Here is a 21569-nt window from a genome sequence, read left to right on the forward strand (position 1 = left end):
AAGAGGGGGAAGTAAGTATGAGTTGATGGTTCTATTATGAAAATTAGGGTTGGAGTGGGGGGAGGGGAAGAAGGAGAACTGGAATTTCACTAGGAGCCTAACTTTTTTGGTAACAGGTGTCTCCTTCACAGCCACAGCCAGAATCATGGACTTGCCTACGTAGTAAGTGTCCAACCAATGCATCTCCCATTATTACTTGTGGAAGCAGTCTCCATGATGGCCCCCAAAGACCCCACCTCCTGGCATGCACACCAGTGTGTAGAATTCTTCCACACAGCACCAGGGGCTGAAACAACATGGCATAAGTGATGGTGTGACATTTCTGAGATGAGGTGGTATTTTAGCACTATGGCTTCCTTCTTGGTTGAGCTGTCTGTCCATCTCCGGCTCTCTCAGTCTCTCTCTGTGATGGCTTATTCTGGGAGAAGCCCTTTTGTGAGCAGCCATTTGGAGATGCCCATGTGGTGAGGAACTGAAACCTCTCATCAACAGCCATGAGTGTGAATGAACAGCAGAGCACATCTTCTAGTACCCGTCAAGCCTCCAGAGACAACTGCCCTGGGCAGCTGCATGACTTCAACCCCTTCCCAGAAACTATATCCGATGATGCATGTTTGTTGCTTTAAACTGTTTAGTTTTGTGGTTATTTGTTATGCAGCAATAGAGAATTCATACTCTAGCCAACTACATCTCTGCCTCCCGGCGCTGCTGAGTCAGGCTGGAAGCTTGCCCCACCCTGCTAGGTGCTTCCAGAAGTCTGCCCTTCTCTCTTCTTCCATCTTTCTGCCCCTCTCACCAGCTCCCCATTCATCTGTTCATCTGAAGACCAGCCCTCTGGCCCTAACTCAATAGTTACCGGGAGAGGCCAACATAGATTAAGGAAATCGATCTTTCCTTTAAGGGAAAAGGGCAAGGTTATAGCGACTTGAGTGCCAGATAACCCTAGGGGATGTTCTAATTCTGACCCATGGCCTGAGAAGGAAACTTGACCTTGCTTTCTCCTCCCCTATACTGGCTTACTCTCATTTCCTATAAGGAGGGAGGTGCTCAGTCAAATTTCTCTCCCCTCCATCCTTCCAATCCCACTCCAAGGGAGCCTTGCCACATCTTATTTTCTCCACACTACCTGAGGACCATCACTTTCTTAGTTCGGTCATGAAATCATCCCTCTGCACCAGCACCAGTGGCTGGTATTTTTTGGAGGCCAAATATTCCATCAACAAATCCAACTGTTGTGGTTTGATAAGAATTCCTACAGAAGAGAGAAGGGCTGATAATGGCTTCTCAGGCCTCGGATTTCTGCCTCCAGGGATTTGCCAGACAGGTTTCTTCTATTTGTTAAATACCCCAATTCATCAGAGCCTCCTGGATTCTCCTGCTGCTGACCATGTCTCACTCCTGTCTCCACATCCTGTTCTGTAACACACCAGCTAAAACAGTGGTCAAGTGGTAGGAATGTCCTTTTCCTTTTCCAATTAATTTTTTTTATTTTGTAAAAATGATCTTGGCATGTGCTGTATAATAGAAATAATTTAGTTTCACAGTGAAATGCAGCCAATCTTTCCTGGGCTCTCTCATCCAACAGTCCCACTCCCAGGCTCATTGTTTTCAAGTTGTTTTTTTTTTAATTTACTTCTTAATAAATAAGGAAATCTGCCTCTTTTTAAATAATTATATTTTGATGATATTTGTTGAATTTCTATTATAATTGTGGAAGATTTGACACTCATCTACTGTGCTCCCACTTCCCTTACCCATCAGCCTAATATATCTTTATATTATAATTTTGGGTTAATTAGTAGTCAGTGTTTACATTATTACCAGGATTATCACTAATCACACAGCCAAACAATGTATAATGAATATGTTCCTTTCTCATGATCTACCCCTCCACACCAGAGATAAATGCTTCCTCTTACTATTTTCAATGTCTTACTAATACAATGTATTACTATTACTTACTATTTTCAATAGCTAACTTGTACCCAAATACTTCTATATTTTCATCAAATACCTATCAATAGTTGTTTCAAATGCCCTAACACATCAGATAATCTGGATGATCCCCCCATTCCTTGGATGCCTCCTTCTCAGTCCTCTGACCTTCTGCTCAGATATGAGCAGTTGTTCTCTTGATCTATGTTACAAATTATTACCTTGGGGCTTCTCTTGGCTTCTCTGTCAGGCTGGGTCCCTCACTTCCAGTGCCCCAGGTCCTCCTCTTTCTTGGTTTATATGTTTGTTTTGCTGGAACATATCCTGCAGTATCTTTCCGAGAAAGGCTATACAGAAGGTAAAAAGCTTTAAAAATGTTGCATGCCTAGAAATACTTTTATACCACTTCATACTTCCAAGATAATTGGCTAGATGTAGAAATCTAAGTTGAAAATAATTTTCCACCAAAATTTCAAAGGCATAATTCCATTTATCTTCCAGTGCTACTGTTGTGAAGTCTACTATCATTCTAACTCTTAAACCTTTGTATGTTTTATATATCTCTCCCCTCAATCCTCAGTTTCTAGGATTTTCTCTTTTTTTAAAAAAAAAAAGATTTTATTTATTCATTCATGAGAGAGAGGCAGAGACACAGGCAGAAGGAGAAGCATCCTCCCCACAAGGAGCCCGACATGGGACTCGATCCCGGACCCCAGGATCACACCCTGAGCCAAAGGCAGACACACAACTGCTGAGCTACCCAGGTATCCCTAGGATTTTCTCTTGATCCTTGAAGCTTTCATATTTTACAAGGATATATATACCTTGGTGCAGAATTTTAAAAGTTCACAGTCCTGGTGTTTGATGAGCTCTTTCTATTTGAAGGCTCCAGCTTTTAGTTGGCAATTTCCTTATATTATTTCTTTGAAATATCTTTGTTTTCTGTATTCTCTCTTCTTGTAACTCCAATTAGTAGGACACTGAATGAGCACACTGAATGATCTGGACCTAACTTCTAGTTGTAGTTACTCTCTTGTCAAATGCTTTGCCTTTTTAAATTTAATTAATTAATTAATTAATTTTTAATTTTTAAATTTATTTTACAGAGAGACAATGAGAGAGAGAGAGAGACAGAGAACAGGTGGAGAGGGGCAGAGGGAAAGGGAGAGAGAGAATCTCAAGCAGACTCCATGCTGAGCAGGGATCCCAATGAGGGACTTGATCCCATGATCCTGAGATCATGACCTAAACCAAAATCAAGAGTTAACCAACTGAGTCACACAGGTGTTCTTCTTTGCCTTTTTTTAAAAAAGAGATTTCATTGACAACTCCACTTCTACCTCATGTATTAGAAACCCTCTTTCTTATGCTCTGATGACCCCTTCCTTACAGAATCCTGATATTTTCTCTCCTATACAGTATCTCTGTCATCTCCCTGAGGATATTTATGATAGGAATTTTATTTTGAGCTTCTGTTCTGCTCCCTTCTCTCTAAGTCCTACAAGTACATTTCTTCTGTTTGTTGTTTGTTTAACTCCATGCTGGTAGCATCACTCACATGTTCAGGGATCCTTGGCAATCTGTTCATAGCTGAGAGTGAGGCACTGAAGAGCTCTTTGAAGATTTTGGGGGAGGAGAGAATTTTAGACTGGTAGGTGGAACAGATTTCTTTGTCAGGGAACCCTCACATGTAAGCATTTTTAGGTTGTTTCCTAGGGATGTATACCCTTCCAGGGGCACATAGATTATGCTGCCAGCTTCCTGGGAATAGAGTTGGGGAGTGGCTCTTGGGGGTCTTCTCATTATAAAGTCTTTCTTTTTATATTCCATCCCCTTTCCAGCCCAGAATCTCACCCCTGCCTCCTGTTCTCCTCCGGTCCCTGAGCCCAGAGCCACTCCTCTCCAATTTCTTTAGAGAACAAACCTCTAAGCTTGTCTGGAGACTGCTTTGGAGGGTCTTGGGATCCAACTGGCTTCCTAGACAGAATTCAAATCAATCTTTCTTTTTTGCTTCCCTACATCATCCCACTTCCTATGGTGACAATTGCCTCTCATTGCCCAGGCTTCTGGGTTCCACTGATTCTTGGCAACATAGCCCCTGCCCCCATTCTTGCAGGGCCTCAGGTCCTGGGTCCCTCCTGTTCCATTCCTTACATCTCAATCAACTTATCTGGAAAATATGGATGAGTGGTTCCCAGCCCCCAGGGTTGCTGCAAGGAGAAATGAGTTCATCGTAGTGCCACCACTATTATGATTAGAATTGTTAGAGCAGCCCTTTGGGCAAACTCTGTCTCCTAGTGCATGTTCTGTTTTGCCTACATAGGCCCAGGAAGAGGAGCCAGGCCCAGGAAGAGGAGCCAAGCCCAGGGATGATACGAAGTGCTCAAGCTGAGTGTGTAGAGCCATGGAAAGCTGGTCCCCTCCACGTGCTGCCAGCTTCTGCCAACCCACACAGGATCCAGTCACCAGCCAAGCATGGCACCAAGGGGCATATGAACTTGGCTGTTTCATGTTCTCCCTGCGGCTTTGCTCAGTCTCCTCCCTCCAACCCACAAACAGAAATGTGCACAAATGAAAAATAACAATGGTAATCATGCGAGATGGCAGCTGAAACCTGTACAGCTAATGACAGTTTGAGAGAAGGTTGAGCAGCTCTATGCCATCTGCCCACCTACTTTTCAAATTACTTTTACCCACCTTCGAAATTATGTCTGACTTTAGTGGGAATAATTACCAGAGTGATAAGGATGTGAGTGTGCACCATGTGAAGGAAGGTAAGTCTTGCAGTGTGGCCTTTGCCGTGCTTTTGGGGGTTTAACCCTTGAAACGAGAAGGGTCTCCTTTCTGCTGCAGCAGGCTCCTGGCAGAGGGCAGACCTTGGTGACCAAGAGCAGCCAAGTGTGATGCAGGTTCGCCCACCTCCTATCTCTGGCCAGGGCTGCTGGGACATGAAGATTTGGATTTGGTTGGAATTGTGCCCGAAGATTTGCCTGCAGCCTCAAATGCTCAAAGGTCTGGCTGGACACATGGACAGGGCCTATTATGTTCCCATAGCTGTGCCCTTTGTAGCTTACATAGTTATGGTGGGCACATGTATTTCTGCCAGATTTCAGGGAAGCCATTAAGATTTCTTTTGGTGACCTGAGCATTGTCAGATGTTTATTTAAAAAAATACAAACTTAATGAACATGTGAAATACATGTTCAAAACATTTGTAGTTAGAGTCTCCTCCCTCTCCCAAGGGGATAGTATTGTAGAAGGTGAAAAAGCAGGGTCTTTGCTTCCCAGGCTGGGAATGGATCAGGGAAGCAGGGGGAGAAGTATGTATGTGTGGGTGTGGGTGTGTGCAATTCTAAAGGAAGAAGGGCCTGAGGCCATTGAGACCCTACCTAGGGCAACAGGGGCTGCACTGTATAGTCCATAACAAGAGAACTGCTTCTGGAAGGGAGAGGCACCTTCTGGAAGGGAATCCTGGGCTGGCCCACTGCACACAGGAGATGCAGAGCCATTCTGGGCATCTTTATGGATCCCTGCAAGGGAAGGAAGTGAAGAAAAATCCAATTCATATTGGGCCTGTAAGAACACCACATGCTGGGGCTGGAGCCTCTACCTCCTTACTCTGGACAGCATCTTTAACCCACTCTGTGCCTCGAGTGGACCTCAGCCCCAGCCATCAGGTTTGATGATCCACCTGGGGGCATCAGCAATGATCCAGGTGAGTACTGTGGTTAGGAATGGGAAGAAAATGAGTCAACTGTGAGAGTGTGTGCAGTCTGGTAGGCTGTCCCTCTGCTACTCCTTCCTGGTGGGACACTGGCTGTGTTGTGCAGTAACCTTTCCACGATGGAAAATAGAGATCCTCCTCACCCCTGGGGAAAAGCAGGGTAGACCCTACTTCCAGCCAGCAGCAGGTACAAGTAGAGCTGGAGAGCGGTGGCAGCCTCCCAAAGGCTGGCTTTGATGGTTTAAAAAACCGAAAATGTGCTTCATGCAAGTGTGAACCATTAATAGGAAGGAAGGAAGGAAGGAAGGAAGGAAGGAAGGAAGGAAGGAAGGAAGGAAGGTTGGGAAACGCGTCTCCCACCACTTGTTGCAGATCCCAGGCCCCTTCTCTAGATGTCTCAGTCCACTTGGGCTGCAGTAACAAAACACACAGTTCTGGAGGCTGGAAGTCTAAGATCAGGGTGTCAGTACAATCTGGTTCTGATAAGGGCCCTCTTCCGGATTGCAGACAGCCAATTTCTCATCATGTCCTCACGTGGCAGAGTGGCAAGGAAACCCTCTGGGGTCTCTTCTATAAGGGCACTAATCCCATTCATGACTAATCACATGTATTTTTTAAATAAACCCCACCTCCTAATACCCTCACATTGGGGGTTAGAGCTTCAATATATGAATTTTGAAGAGACACAAACATTGAGTTTGTTTCAGTTTGGGTCGTGATCTCAGGGTCCTGGGATTGAGCCCTGTGTCAGGCTCCCCGCTCAGCAGGGGAGTCAGCTTGAGATTCTCTTTCTCCTTCTCCCTCTGCCTCTCTCCCCCCCAAATAAATAAATAAACCTTTACAATAATAACACCAGAGGAAATTCATGGTGCCAATTTCCATATTTTATGTACCCTTCTGGGAATTGAATTTCATGCTTCTAAACATATACACACAAAGGAGGGGATTCTATGCACACTCTCAGACCTGCTCTTCTTCATGCAACAATACACTGTGAAGCTTGCTCCATATCATAAACCTAAAAGTACCTGTTTTTTTTTTTTTTTAAAGTACCTGTTTTTAAAAATGTATGTAATCTCATATGAGGGATGTGCTGTGATTTATTTAATTAATATTACTATTGATACTATTTTTTTTCTATTGATACTATTTAAGTAGTTTCCATCCTTTATAATCAAAAAGAATGCTTCCATGAGCCCCTCTGGTAAATGTCCTAATGTGCAGGACAAAGTCCTGATGTGGAATTGCTGGGCTGGACCATTTCTAATTCTGACCGACACACCCAAACCCCATCTCAGAGCTTGTCCATCCTGCTCACTCACATAGTCCTTACCAAAGGTTGGAATTGTGCCCGTCTGATAGGTGTCAAGTAGGGCTTCGCTGATGTTTCAGTTTATATTTCTCTTATTGTTAAGTGAGAGATTAAGTGTCTTTTCAAATGTGTTGAAACATTTTCATTTCCTGTGAAGGATTTATATCCATTGCCCATTTTTCAATACAGTTGTTGGATTTTTTTCTTATTAATTTAAAGATTTATTTTATTTGAGGGGGATGGGGGGGGCAAAGGGAGAAGGAGAGGAAGAATCTCAAGCTGATTCCCCACTGAGCATGGAGCTGGAAGCGGGGCTTGATCCCATGATCCTGAGATCATGACCTGAGCATAAATCAATAGTTGGATGTTTAACCAACTGAGCCACCCAAATGTCCCTTTCTTATTGATTTATAGCAGTCCTTGGCTTGTGACTTAACTGCATATGTTATTATGCATATGGTGCTATTCTTATGTCATAGACATAAATATATCTTATTCTTTTTCATGACTATATAATTCCATCCTAAGGATGTGCCATAATTTTATTCTGTTAATCATTTGCCTTTTTATTTTGTTTTACTTTTTTAATATTTTATTTATTTATTCATAAGAGACACACAGAGAGAGGCAGAGACATAAGCAGACGGAGAAGCAGGCTCCTTGTGGGGAGCCCGAAGTGGGGCTTGATCCTGGGACCCCAGGACCAAGCCCTGAGCTGAAGGCAGATGCTCAACCACTGAGCCACCCAGGCATCTCGCCTTTTTGCTTTAATCAGGATGTTTTCTGCCATACAGAAATATTTGGCTCCTATCTAGTAGAATAAATCAATTAGGCTCTTTAAGGCCTCAGAATTTTGTAACAAGATCAAAAAGGTCACCCCTCCAAGATTACAAATGTTTTCTCATTTTCTTCTGGCATTTTTATAGTTTCCATCTTCTTGCATTTAAATCTCCATTCTACCTGGATCCCTTTGGAATGTATTTTAGTGGCAATAGGAACCAGGCACTCAATTTTATTCTTTTCTGGATGGCTAGCCATTCATCCCAGCACGACATTAAATAGTGAATAACCCACCCATGGAAATAACCCATTTCCCCTACAGGTTGAGATGTCATCTTCAGCACATTCTGGATTCCCATGTGTATCTGGTGGCCCTGCTCTATGAATATCTGCCTGACCCCTTCTGGTCTTCGGACAAGCCAGGCAGACCAGCGAGAAGCTGCCCCGGGTCCCAGACCTTCAGCCTCCCTCACGCTTCTTCTAGGTGGGCCTCCATTCCCAGAAAGTTCCCTTTGAAACACCACAGCTAGCCAGCATATCTCCATAACGTGATGTTCCCAAGATGGAAGGTGTATAGAACCACCTGGAAGGATGTCTGGCCCACAGCTTTGCACCATGTGGTCAGACCACTGGACCTGACAGCAAACTGCCCCCTCAACACAGTTGCACCCCTTCCCATCATAAACAGGACAGTCCCAGAACTGGGGACCAGGGCCCGGGCCAGCTTCAAGCTATCCCTGCAGGCCAAGGGAAGGCAATAAGGACAGTGAAGGGGGACATGGGGCAGGTGGGTTACCAGACTCCCTCCCAGAAGGCCAGATAACAGAAAGTGCTGGAGCCAGCCCCAACTTCCGGCCTCCTGACCTCCTCCAGCCTCTTGCAGGACACCACTATTCATATTCAAGCAGCTACTCTGTGCCAGGAGCTGCACTGGATGCCAAGTTAGAGAAGAAAAGCACCACACAGGCCCGTGGAGGCCAGCGCTCCACAGAGGGCAAGCGGCTTGGAACCTTGCAGGGGCCATGCTCCATCAGCAGAAGCAGTACAGGCACTGAGCACTGACCAGGAGTAGGAGCCCTCAGAAGCTGGGGTGGGGGGGAAGCCCACCGCAGGAGAAAAAGGCAGGTGCAAGCCCGAGGCAGTGGGCAGCTGATGATGTAAGAGCCAAGGCCCAGGCTGCTCCCCACCGCACATACAGCACCTGAGACCCAAACCTGTAAGGGCAGTGGTGCTGTCGGGGACCTGGCTGGGCTCTGGCCAGCTGTTGGGCTCATGCTCCAGTTCTTTTTTTTTTTTTTTTTAATTTATTTTTTATTGGTGTTCAATTTACTAACATACAGAATAACCCCCAGTGCCCGTCACCCATTCACTCCCACCCCCCTCATGCTCCAGTTCTAATTGAACAGTTCTAAGGCTCCATTTTCACATCTACAGAACAGGCATCATGCTGCGACAGCTCCTGACATTGTTGACAAGGGTACCCTTAGGCCCACGTGAATCCTCAGACCAGCGAACACTATTTATTCAGTGGGTATAGACAGAGAGTGGTAAACTGGGCCCATCTACCAGCCAAGTCAGACTCTCCCCGGCCCCCCCCCCCCCCCCACACTCAGCTGGAAAATTTTCTAGGCATTACATTAATTTAATCTTCACAGCAACACTTCAGGAAAAGATTATCTCCATCACAAATTTCTTTTTTTTTTAAGATTTTATTCATTTATTCATGAGAGACATACACACAAAGAGAGAGAGAGAGAGAGAGAGGCAGAGACACAGGCAGAGGGGGAAGCGACTCCATGCAGGGAGCCCGATGTGGGACTCGATTCCAGGTCTCCAGGATCTCCTGGGCTGCAGGCGGCGCTAAACCACTGCACCACCCAGGCTGCCCTCCATCACAAATTTCAATGCGTCCTGTCTCTCTAGGATTTACTGGTACCACAAGGTCCTAAGACACCCCCTCTCCTTCTGGACGATGCTCCAGGATTGGGGGTAAAAATCAAATTGTACCTGGTAACCTCGAAAGGTGAGTCCCTGGCTCCTCTCCCAGGTGAGGTAATAGGCATGCATCAGGTCCCTGACAATCGCTGGCTCCCACTCATGGCTCTTCCTGCAGGAGCGCCCACTGTGACATGGTGCCAGGGGTCCTTGCACAGATTGACCAGTCTGCTGGCCCAACCAGGGAGGCCCCCCTAGGGAGGGCCTGGGGCTGCCCCTCAGGTGCTGTGCTGATCCCTCCATGGCCCCCTTGCAAAGAATTCTTCAAATGTAGAAGGTCAGGAAGTGGTCACTTCTTACAGAGCTGCTTTAAATTATTTCAGCTGCATTGAGGTATTTGAGAGTCAGACCAAATAAACATTGGCATCTAAAAAAGGCAAAACAGGGTCATTTGAAATGAAGAAGAAAGCCTTTCCCATATCCGGAAGGTGTGGCCAGACTTCCCAGAGAAGCTGTGCAGGGCTTGCTTTGGTTTTGTGTTTGCCAAGGCACATAGCTCAGACCCTGCTTCAGGAGGGAAGTGTTTTCATTTAACTAAAATGTGAGCTGATCTAAGTTTCCTTCCCCTGATCTGCTTTACCGATGAACCCCTGCAGCTGTCAGACCACTTCTTTAAAAGGCGTGCTTTTCAGGAGAAGGTAACCGATCCCATGACCTGCTTGATGTTATCAACCAGAGAGGACCAAGGCAGGGAGGAGGGATGGTGCTCCCCAGGCTCCCAAGACTGCCTACAGCATCCTCCACACACAGTCTGGGATGCCTCTTCACTTTGGGGCCAGTGCCCAGGAGACACGGGCCCACTTGTCCTAAAGAGTCTCTACCTGGAACAAAGTGAGGACATCACCTTTTCCTTCTTCCTAGCAATTCTGGCTCCGAGGGTTAAATCCCATCTTGTAAATTAAACCTGAAGGGAGGTGCATCTGCTGCAACACCCTGTGTGTTGTCCCTCTAGATCCCCAGGAGCATTTCCACCAATGCTGAGCTCCTGCCAACAACAGGGACAGGTCACCCTGGCTTCTCCTGATGCACAGTTGCTATCACACAAGCGGGTGTCCATGGGTAAGTAGTCCCACCATCTGACCCTCACAGCAACCTTGTCTCGGAGGAAGGTCTATACAGTTGAAATAGCTGTCTAGCCCTGAGATGGAGCTATTCCTGCCTGGGATGCCTCATCATCAAACCCAACTGTGGGCAACTGAAAATGCTCTGTGTGACCAAAAAGGCCATGCATCTGGTCAGCCAGTCCCCAAATGCCTGGTCAACTCTTGAGTTCCAGAATTAAAACTCCCTGTTCTTTATTCTTTATCCTAGGAAAGCTTCCTGCCTCTGGCAGTTCTCTGGACCCTAGTTGAAGTGGTAAATAAAGTTTGCATCCTCTAAATTATCTTTAAACATTTTCAGCAGTACAAACACCGGCCCCCTCCTTCCACTTCTGCTCAGGCACAGAGCCCTTGCTCATTCATTCATTCATTCATTCATTCAAACATTGCAGACATTGGGGTAAGTTGGCTGATTAACCACATCCAGGTACTTCTCCCTCCCCAGATTCTCTGAAATACCAGAAAGACTATAAAAATAGGTGCTTAGCAGCCCTGGAAAACTAGGAAAAACTGCCATTAGCAGATCAGAACATTGGAGAGTTTCTGGAAGATAGAAAGCAGATGGGCTCAGGTTAGTGGGGAAACCCAACGAAGCAGAGGAGCCCACAATGCCAAGCGGATGGGAAACCATCCTAACCCTAACCACCCCCACCCCTCCAATCTAGAAATGGGAGAAATGGTGGCATGGAGAAGGGAGTCTCGGGACATTGGTAAATGATTACTTGAAGGGTTCCCCCAGCAGCTGAGAGAGTACCCCATTTTTCCTCAGAATAAATCAGAGTGCAGATTTAAAATTGAAGGCAGATTGCTGCAAGGGGGTGTGGGGAGTGTCCCAGGTGAGAGAAGCAGGACCTTGCCCAGGTAACTGCCACCAGAGTGAGAGACACGAGTGACCCCAAGAGGGGTCACGATCTCTTCACATGAGATCAGAGGCTCCAGTAGGCCCTTTGCCCTTGCACATCCCTGCCAGCCTCCATGACCCCAAGTGCCCAGGGGTGCCAGGGTTGCTGTGACCAGAGTAGACAGTCCCTTACAGAAAGGAAGTTTGCTTGTGTTCAAGATATCTTCCACACACAAGAGTGATCAGTCAAGACCAGCAGCTCCCATACATGCTGTACTCACGACTCCTTTCCCCTCTTAAAAATGCTACAGGGCCCTAGAAAGGCCTACTGTATGGGAAAAACCTACTGATATCTACTCTAACAGAAGTTATAGACTGCAGATACATTTTAAATCTTTACTTGTTTTTAAATGATAATAAAGCCAATACATGTTAACACAAATAACACATTTATGAAAATAGCTATCTTTGTCTAAGAATAGCTTATTTAGTAAGATGAATGACATTATTTTATATTTTTTGAAAATCTCACCAATATCTGGCTTAATAGACAACTGGATTCTCACACTTGCATTTCAATCTGTTATGATATCACACATTATCTAGACTCTGGAAAATACCGCCGAACACTCATGACAAAAAAAAATGTCTTTGTGTTCCTCCCAAATAGTTTTTACCTTGTGGACTCCCTGAAAGAGTCCCAGGAACTCTCAGGGATCCACCGACCACACTTTAAGAGCCATCGTCCTGGGACACCTAGGTAGCTCAGCAGTTGAGCTTGAGCATCTGCCTTTGACTCAGGGAGTGATCCTGGAGTGCAGGGATCGAGTCCCACATCGGGCTCCCTTCAAGGAACCTGCTTCTCCTCCCTCTGCCTGTGTCTCTGTCTCTCTCTCTGTGTCTATCATGAATAAATAAATAACATCTTAAAAAAAATAAGAGCCATCATCCTGACACATTTACAAATGGGGTCAGACAACCAAGAATCCCCATACATTTGAAGGAAATCAACAACTTGCCAAGGAAGAACCAGACAGAACGCTGGAGAAAATACAATGACACAGGAATCAGAAGAGGACATTAAAATAAGTGAAACTAATATCCTCAGAGAGGTTCAATAAGATATAAGGACCTGTCCGATGGCAGATGGGCACAGAGCAAACACCAAAAAACTACACTTTTCCTATATGCCCTTATTAACCAGGTAGGAGAGAACATTTGCAATGGCAACAAAAAACATAAGTCATCTAGGCACAGACTAATCCAAAATTTTGGAAGACCTGCAAGAAGGAGATTTAAAATCATATAAAAGAACATAAATTGAGAAATATATTGTTTCTGGTGGGAATCCCCAGTATTAAAAGGTGGCAGTTAAATGAGCTGCTCAGCAAGCCCCCACATACATTATACTGGATTGAGTTGGATTTCTCTCAAGCATCAAGAGTTGTAACCAATATGTTCTCTAGGATGGAAGCCACCCCAAACAAAATGACGAGGCAAACGATTGACAACAAGAAGATATCGGCAACATGAATAACGGTCCAATGGCTATGGTACCTAATTTACAAAATTCTTGGAGGATAAGATGAAGAAGACAAAAAAACTTAACGTAAGGTTGTGTGTGTGTGTGTGTGTGTGTGTGTGTGTGTGCGTGCGCAGAGAGAGAAAGATGTTAAAGAATTGACTCATGTGATTGTGGAAACTGAAAAGCCCAAAATCCTGATGGCAGGTTGCCAGAGATCCCAGGGAAGAGTTGATGTTGCACTTTGAGCCTGAAGGCAGTCCACTGGCAGAACTTCTTGTTCGAAGATGTCTTGCCTTTTTTTCTCTGACAGTCTTCGATTTCATGGACACTGCCCACCGACGTCATCTTGGGTAATCTGCTTTCCTCAAAGACTACTAACTTTAGTGTTAATTTCCTCCATAAAATACCTTCACAGCAATATCTAGGATCATGCTTAAGCAACTATCTAGAGCTTCATGGCCCAGCTAAGTTGACCTATAAAATTAATCATCTCAGTTTCTTTCTCAGGTTACCGTCCTGGGATGAGCAGCCGCTCTGCTCCTTATGGTCACTCAGGGCCCCAGGTTCCTCTCAACTTGCAGGGCACTGCGCTGGGCTGGGCTGCTGCCACAGCCAGAGTTTAGGCATCTTGGAGAGGACACAGCCACTCTTTGCAGGCCCAGATACAGAAGTAGCTTCTGTCTGATGCATCCTCTTCCTCTGTGGGTGGGAACATCCTAACGACACACCTATCTGCAAGGCAGCCTGGGAAATGTAGTCCAGTCAGCACTTCCACCCAGCTACATCTGTCTTATCCTAGAAGGAGAGAAAGGATCTTACCTGAAGTGAGCAGTTTCCACTCCCACCTCCCCATCATAAGGAAATATCAATCAAATCCATGAACCACTTCCTTTTCTTATTTTCTGTTTCCTTTCTGAATGGCAAAATTTTTAAAGTTTACAAATAGTAAGTTGTAGGTATCAAGCAGGAGGGTTCTTACTCTATAGCAACAGCCACTTTGTTTTTTTTTAATTTATTTTTTATTGGTGTTCAATTTGCCAACATATAGAATAACATCCAGTGCTCATCCCATCAAGCGCCCCCCTCAGTGCCCGTCACCCAGTCACCCCCACCCCCCACCCACCTCCCTTTCTACCACCCCTTGTTCGTTTCCCAGTTAGGAGTCTCTCATGTTCTGTCACCATCTCTGATATTTCCCACTCACATTTTCTCCTTTCCCTTTTATTCCCTTTCACTATTTTTTATATTCCCCAAATGAATGACAACATATAATGTTTATCCTTCTCCGATTGACTTATTTCACTCAGCATTATACCCTCCAGTTCCATCCACGTCGAAGCAAATGGTGGGTATTTGTCGTTTCTAATGGCTGAGGAATATTCCATTGTATACATAGACCACATCTTCTTTATCCATTCATCTTTCGATGGACACCGAGGCTCCTTCCACAGTTTGGCTATTGTGGACATTGCTGCTAGAAACATCGGGGTGCAGGTGTCCCGGCGTTTCATTGCATCTGTATCTTTGGGGTAAATCCCCAGCAGTGCAATTGCTGGGTCGTAGGGCACGTCTATTTTTAACTCTTTGAGGAAACTCCACACAGTTTTCCAGAGTGGCTGCACCAGTTCACATTCCCACCAACAGTGCAAGAGGGTTCCCCTTTCTCTACATTCTCCCCAACATTTGTTGTTTCCTGCTTTGTTAATTTTCCCCATTCTCACTGGTGTGAGGTGGTATCTCATTGTGGTTTTGATTTTTATTTCCTGCAACAGCCACTTTGAATAAAAATGGATTTTATTTTGAAGAGCACTCCTAGAATCTTAAAAGATGCTAGAGGAACAGGTTGCCAAAACGATCAGGGGTCAAGAGGCCTCTGCAGACCAATGGTAGTAGGAGCAGGCTTGTTCAGATGCTACAGCCAACATGTGACACTGATGCCACAGCTGGACCAAGCCACAGCCAGGCAATTCCACCAGCACCATCACTGTGCATCCTCTTCTAGAACTGGCTCTGGATATCTAGCACCTAGAATTCTCTGCCCACATGTCACCACACCCACTTCCAGGGCTTGCGTGAGCCTCTTCCCCTGATCTGGGGGCATCTCTCTTCCCTACGCCTTGGGCTGAGGGGGACCAAGTGTGCTCGTTTGTGTGTTGGGGTTGGGGAGGTTAATTGTAGAGCCTGGACCTGCAGACTGGGCGTATAGCCATCTCTGCTTCAGAGCATTTCACTAGTTATCTGCCAAAATCTCAAATGCACAGAGCCAATGGTCCCTCTTCTCAGAATCTTCCATTTGTTGCAGAAAAGAACAGAAGTCTTAGTGGAAAAGCAACTCGTGGAACAATATGTATAGAGAAATGGGAAAGCCTAGTTGTTAACTTGCAGATTCTGGCGCCAGGCTTAAAACCGGACTGTGTCACTTAGTAGCTGTGTGATCCTGGGCAAGCTACTTAACCTCTGTGCCTCAGACTCCTCATCTCCAAAAAGTAGAGATGACAGCAGTAGGCCTCACAGAGGTTCACGAGGATGAAACGAGATAATATATGTAAAGTACTGAGCCCAGTGCTCAGCATTTGGTGAACATTCATCATGCATTAGCTCTTCTCATGATATCCTCATCTCCTATCTGTACAGAGCAATTTCCAGGCATCCATGCACGTTGGTGTGTGCCCACCCAGAACTGCACACACTCAGCCATTACCAGTGGTTATCTGGAAGTGGGGGCCGGGGGGTCTGCGCAGGGAGAAAGGTCAACACGGATCCAGTGTCCTCTTGTGATGGGTCCATTTATGAATTCTTTTAGTTTTCTCTAGCAAGTATTTACCTTTCTCACGCAGGTAAGTGACAGGTAGTAGGAATACAAGCTAGTGAGCAACTCAGCAGGTGGAGCCATCGCCAGGGGACTGGAGGACTCTCCCAGGAGGGGCACCCAGTGTTAGGAGAGGGGTGGGCTGCGGTGCCTCCCAGTGCAGGCCAGACAGCCAGCATTCACCACTCTCCCTCCTTCCGTTGGGCTTTTGCTGCAGGAGGTTGGGGGCCATGAGCAGCCTGGGGCGAGGTGCCAGGTCCATGAACTTAGCTTCCTGTGAACCTGGGAACTGTGGAGGCACAATGCGTTTGCTGAGAGAAGGCAGGCAAGGTGGGGGTGGGGGTGGGGTCAGGCACCAGGACACAAAGGAAGGGGCAGGGCGCTGCTAGTAGGGCCTAAGCCTCAGACCCCTTAGGCCTTGGAGGCAGATGCACGCTTCACCCATCTCGACATTTCTTCCCGGAGGTTGGGCTGGGCCGAGGAAACAGGCGGGGCTGCGACCCTCCACAAATCCTCGGGGCCCTGGCCTCCCCTTCTCTCCTTTCCCTCTCCTTCCCGGCTCCCCGTCGCTCCTCCCCCCTCCTTCCCCCTCGCCCTCCCCCATTCTTCTTGCCCTCCCCTCTAACTGCTCCCTCGCACCCCGCCGCACTTCCCCCTCTCCCCTCTCCCTCCACCGTGGCCCCCTCCCGCCCGCTCCCCGCTCCCCGCTCCCCTGCCCGGGAAGCCGGGTCTGCGGCGGGGGGCAGGGCTGGGGGCTGCTACTCGGGGCGGCGCGCCCCTGCCCGGGTGGGCGCCGGGGCCTGCGCTGGCGGGCGGGAGCGAGGGCATCCGCCAGCGGGAGTGGCCCTGCGCGGGCCTCGCGGGGGGCCAGGGGCCAGATCGGCCCTCCCGCCCGGCTGGGGACTCGGGCACCACCGGGGGAGGCGTACCCCGCTCCCGCCCCCAGTGCCCGGGGACGGGGCTCCGGAGCCGGCCGGTGCGGGGATCCGTGCGCGCTGGGCCGGCGGAGCGGGGACCGCCTTGCCCCGGAGGCCAGGTCGGCTGCGCCCCGGAGCCCGCCCCTCTTCAGACCCCGGCCTCGGGCGGCTCCCGACTGCGGCTCCCCCTCCCCCCTAGTGTCTGCCACCTGCCTCTGCATCCTAGAGTCCCCGCCCTAGAGGCCGCCTTCTGGCCTTTCTCCACAGGGACCCAGGTCCCCTGACCCTGACCATTGTCCGTCTGCCTAGGTGGGGGAACCCCGGCCCTGTCCAGGGGAGCCTCCGAGGTACTGATGCCTCCCAGGCACTTGGCCTCTGTGCCCCTGTGGCAGTCCTCCTGGCGGTGGCCCTGCCGAGAGTTACCCTGCTGCCCACCTGTGCCCACCTGACACTCTAGCAGTCCTGGCACGGCTGCCCCTGTGGGCTGTGCACAGGTCACTGTCCTTGTGCAAGGCCTGGCCAAGGAGCGTGGAAGTGACAGAGCCTTCCAGGCATCGGCCCTTGGATGTCCCAGCAGTGGTCTCCTCCACCCGGATAGATGGTGTCAGGGGGCCCAGTAACTTGCATCCTTGCACTGCCCCACCTTGTCCTGTACACCTCATGAGCTACACAGATGGGTGTCACATTCTACTGTCCCCTAATGCTGTGAACTCTCCTGCTTTGGAGCTCCTCCTGCTGGAGCTGAACTGTCTTCCTGAAAAGCCCTACTCTTTGATCACCTGACCAGGGTTTCACTTTATCCCAGAAGTTTTCTGAGTGGCTCACTGAAATGCTTATCCATCCCCTGGTTCCTTTTGCAGGGTTTGAATCCTGTCTGCTGCCTCTGGGAAGCCCACCTCTGTGAGTGCTGGGGCTAAGGGGAGCTTCTTATCTGAGAAATGCAGCCTGGAGGGGCTCAGCCACATGCAGGGACTCTAGGTTTGAGATTTCACTGTGGGAAGCTGCATTCACTGCGTTGTGGCACGTGCAATATTGGTGTGCATTCAGCAGCAGCACACCGACACCTGGGAGCCTGGGGCCGCCCCCTGCATGAGGCTGAATCCAGAACCCTGGAGCTCAACTGACCAGCCAGCAATTGCTTCCCACCCCAGGCTTGTAGAAGGACTGCCCTTAGCTTGGGAGCCCTCCACATGTCCCCTGTAAATAACTCTTGGATGCTTGGAAGCCTCTCGCAGTGGCAGGTCATGCTGAGGGTGGGGGTGGATAAGGAGGGCTAGCAGAGGATATTGGAAAAGCAATATTTCTTAGCACCTGGGCAAGACGGAGCTCTAGCAAAGAGAGCCTGGTGCTGCTTTCCTGGGCATCCAGGCTTACGGTCAGCCAGAGTTACAGATGAAGGGACTATTCTTCGACATCATAGCTCTCTCTGGGGTAGGTGGGGACAGGAGGGTCCCACCAGGCCACTCCAGGCAGGCCCTCAGCCAGTCAGCACCCAGCTCAACCAAGCATGAGTGCTCTAGAGTGAAAAGAATCTTAAACCCACCGGGCACAGGACTCCCAACCTCTTTCCCATCCCACCTGCAGACCACCTGTTTTGAAAACTTTTATATGTTGAATGGATGGCAATTAAATAGGAAAAAATGACTTGACTTCAGAGTGTGACCCTTAAACAGTTGAGCACGGGGCCCAGAGGCCCCTCTGAGGAGGGAGAAGTGGGGGATCCCCCATTGTCTTCCAGGATACTTCCATGTATTGTGCACCTTCAGAGTTGCGCTCCAACACCCTGTTTGCCAGTAAAGCAGGGGCTGCCAATTCTCTACCCTCAATGACAATGCAGGCTGCACAAAGCTCTAGCAGCTGGCTCTAAGGCTCAAGGACTCTTCAGACAAATCCTCAAACACAAAACCCTGTGGATCTCTCAGTAAACTCAAGGTGCTCAAGGGAAGCAAGGCAGACAGAGGCCCTGCTCATCAGGTTATGAGAAAGATTTCAATTGAGTTTCACTTTGTTTTTATTTGACTTTTTGGTCACAGGCCCTGTTATCACCTTTTAGAATCTTCCTTCCTCCCTATAAACTCCAGCCGAAGTGCAGAAGGTTCTCAGGAAAACCAACGTTGGATAATAAGACCTGGAAGGGCCTTTTTCATGAAGAAATCCTTCTTTAATGTAGGTTTATGGCTGGGCACAGTCTGTGGTTTTATGTAGCAACATCTGATTAAAAGATGCCCAGTGTATCCTGGGGCAGTAGACAAATAATTGCAGTGCTTAATTTTCCCACGTGATGATTAATGAAAGATTTTCTCATTTTGTACATGTGGGAAAGAGGCAACGTTCATATATTTGGCCTTGAAAACTTTTCAGTATTGCCATCCTGACGCAGTGTGACATGGGGCTGGCCCTCCTTGCCACGGTTACTCCAGGCGTTTGAAAACAGAACAAGCTTTTGGTGCCAAAAAGCACAGTGGAGCGTGGAGGCAGGTATTCCCAGCCTATCTTTATGTAACCCAACACACGTACATGGCGAAACAAATATATCTTCCCCACACATTAGATGAACAATGCATCCCGTAAATGAAGATCATTCGTCATTAAAGCTCTCATCATTACTAACATCTTAGACCTGCCACAAGGCTTTTTGCAAGTAAGAGAAGAAAATATTCCTACTTGTACTGCCTCTCCTATGGAAAATTTCCTGTCTCTGACCTTGTAGGGGGCGATCAGAAGGGCCGGCCCCAGGAGACAGGAGAATGTTTAGTAATGAATTTGGCTATGACTTGGCTGTGTTACACTGCAAAGCTCACTGTCCTTCTCTTAGTTTCAATTGCTTTATATGTTAATAGGGAGAAGAATAATTTCCCTTCCTTCTTTTTCCTTCAATTTTTTTTATCATGGAAATTTTTATTCCAGACATAGATGTAGAGAGAATAGGAAAATGAGCCCTCATATACTCCTCACCAGCTTCAACAATGATCACTTCCACTTACTCCTAAAGCTAATCCCTAAACATCAGTGATTTTATCTGTATATATTTAAGAATTACATTGCTTATTTATTGCTGCTGTCTAGCTGCTTGAAACAGCAATAATCTTTTAGATTATGATTCTGTGGGTTGTCAATTTGGGCTGGGACTAGCTGAATGGTTCTTCTGTTGGTTTTGGCTGGCTCTCTAACATCTAACAGATGCAGTTAGCTTGAGATCTGATTGGGGCTGGACAGTCTTTGATGGCCTCACTCACATGTCTGGCAGTTAGCCAAAGTGCCTCAGTTGTCTACATGGCCTCTCCAGCAGACTAGCTTGGGCTTGCCCCCATGGTGGCAACATTCTGAGACTTTACAGTGGCAAGAGAGGGCAAGCCCCAATGTGCAAGTACTTTTCAAGCCTCTGCTTGTGTCCTGTTTGCTGATATCCTATTTTCCAAAACAAGTCATGTAGCCAAGCTTGCAATCAATGTGGGAGAGGGGATGGAAATGTACAAGGACTTAGAAACAGGAATAATTCATTGAGAGCCATTACCACAGTGATCTACCACAAGAGTATATTCCTAAAACAGAAGCCCCCCTTTTTAACATAACCACAAGCCCATTATCACAGCCTACACAATTAACTACCCATCTTAATATTGACAATATCCAACTCAGTCTCTAGAGTTGTCCAATTGTCACATAATTATTTCTGTTTTTGTCGTTACTTGTTTATAGTTGGTTTTTTGAATTAGAACCCAAAGAAGCCCACACTTTGCATTTGGAAAAGTCTCTTAAGTCTCTTCAAGTCTATAGATTCTCTGTTCTCTCTCTCTTTGATATTACCATAATTTATTGAAGAATGTGTGTTGCTTTTCCTTGTCCAGAAGAATTTTCCATATTCTGATTATACTGTTTGCTTCCCTTGGTGTTGTTTAACATGTTCTTCTGTCCTCTGTACTTGTGGTTAGATGCAGGTCATTAGATCAAAGAACCCATCAGACTCCAGTGAATGTTTTTTGGCAATGTTTCATTAGGTGATGTGATGCATTTCCACCAGCAGGTACATAATGTCTAGTTGTATCTCTCCTAGTGATGTTCAGATTAACCAGAGAATTCAAAATGTATTTTCAACACTACCCATCAGAGTCCATTCAATGAATGTACTCAGCAGTAATCATGGCTTTTATCTATTATTTCATTAGGTATTGCAGTGTGAAATTTTCTGGAGTTTGGATGATAACAATTCCATTCATGAGAGTTTTTATCCAGTTGTATTGGCATACAGTATAGATTTAAAGCATGTGCATTAATGATTTGATTTATACATATCTTGAAATGATTACCACAATGTATTTACTTATCATTCATCACCTCATAGCAAGACAAAAAATAAAGAAAAAAATGTTTTTCTTGTTATAAGAACTCTTACAATCTACTCTCTTCACAACTTTTATATATACCATCCAGCAGCATTAACTATAGTCATTGTGTTTTACATTATGTCCCTCATTCATGAGTTTTAAAATCATTTTAGTAGGGCATAAGAAACCAAAATGTAACTCCCAAGGCACAGGAAACAAATGAAAAAATAGATAATTTGGGCAATACGAGACCTAAAAACTTTTGTGTATCAAAGGACACAGTTAACAAACTGAAAAAGCAACCCA

The 21569-nt window shown here is 46.8% G+C and overlaps 1 long non-coding RNA gene across 1 annotated transcript; it reads left to right on the forward strand.

Annotated features, from left to right (window-relative positions):
* Positions 1–7910: 7910 nt before the first annotated feature.
* Positions 7911–14200, forward strand: LOC119870771. The gene is made up of 3 exons (XR_005356335.1): positions 7911–8235; positions 13154–13296; positions 13417–14200. It is a non-coding gene; the product is annotated as an uncharacterized LOC119870771 (long non-coding RNA).
* Positions 14201–21569: the final 7369 nt, after the last annotated feature.

This window comes from Canis lupus, chromosome 3 (assembly GCF_011100685.1).
Source record: "Canis lupus familiaris isolate Mischka breed German Shepherd chromosome 3, alternate assembly UU_Cfam_GSD_1.0, whole genome shotgun sequence".
Lineage (NCBI taxonomy): Eukaryota > Metazoa > Chordata > Mammalia > Carnivora > Canidae > Canis > Canis lupus.